A 473-nucleotide genomic window follows, 5' to 3' on the forward strand; every position below is an offset into this window, starting at 1 on the left:
GGGATCACGGGATGTCACGCGGTACCGACCGCTCGGAAACTATAATCCAAACCCAGCTCGTAATCAAATTAGTACTACGTACTTGGCTTGCTTGCACACGTTACAAACGACCCGGTCCCATAAATTTACAGTAACCATGGCTTTCATCCACATATTTAACTGTTTTCACATCTGAAAAACTGGAGCGGCACACGCAGCACAGCGGCAGCCCCCTCGCGCCGTGGCGAATGGCGGTACGTGCCGGCGCCGCGCACCGTATGCGTCCGTGCCGAGCCCGAGTCCCCCACGTCAAGCGGACTGTCACGTACCTACGCCGATCTTATCGAGTTATCCCCTCCGCCGCCGGGCTATAAATCCGAGCCCGAGAAGGACAAGGCTCGCTCACAAACCCAGCCAAAGCCGCCGCTTTCCGCTTCCCCACTCCGCACCGCACCGAATCGCCCTCCCCCCCTCCCCGTGGCCGCGAAGGCGAG

The sequence above is a fragment of the Triticum dicoccoides genome, chromosome 4B (genome assembly GCF_002162155.2).
Source record: "Triticum dicoccoides isolate Atlit2015 ecotype Zavitan chromosome 4B, WEW_v2.0, whole genome shotgun sequence".
NCBI classification, from domain to species: domain Eukaryota; kingdom Viridiplantae; phylum Streptophyta; class Magnoliopsida; order Poales; family Poaceae; genus Triticum; species Triticum dicoccoides.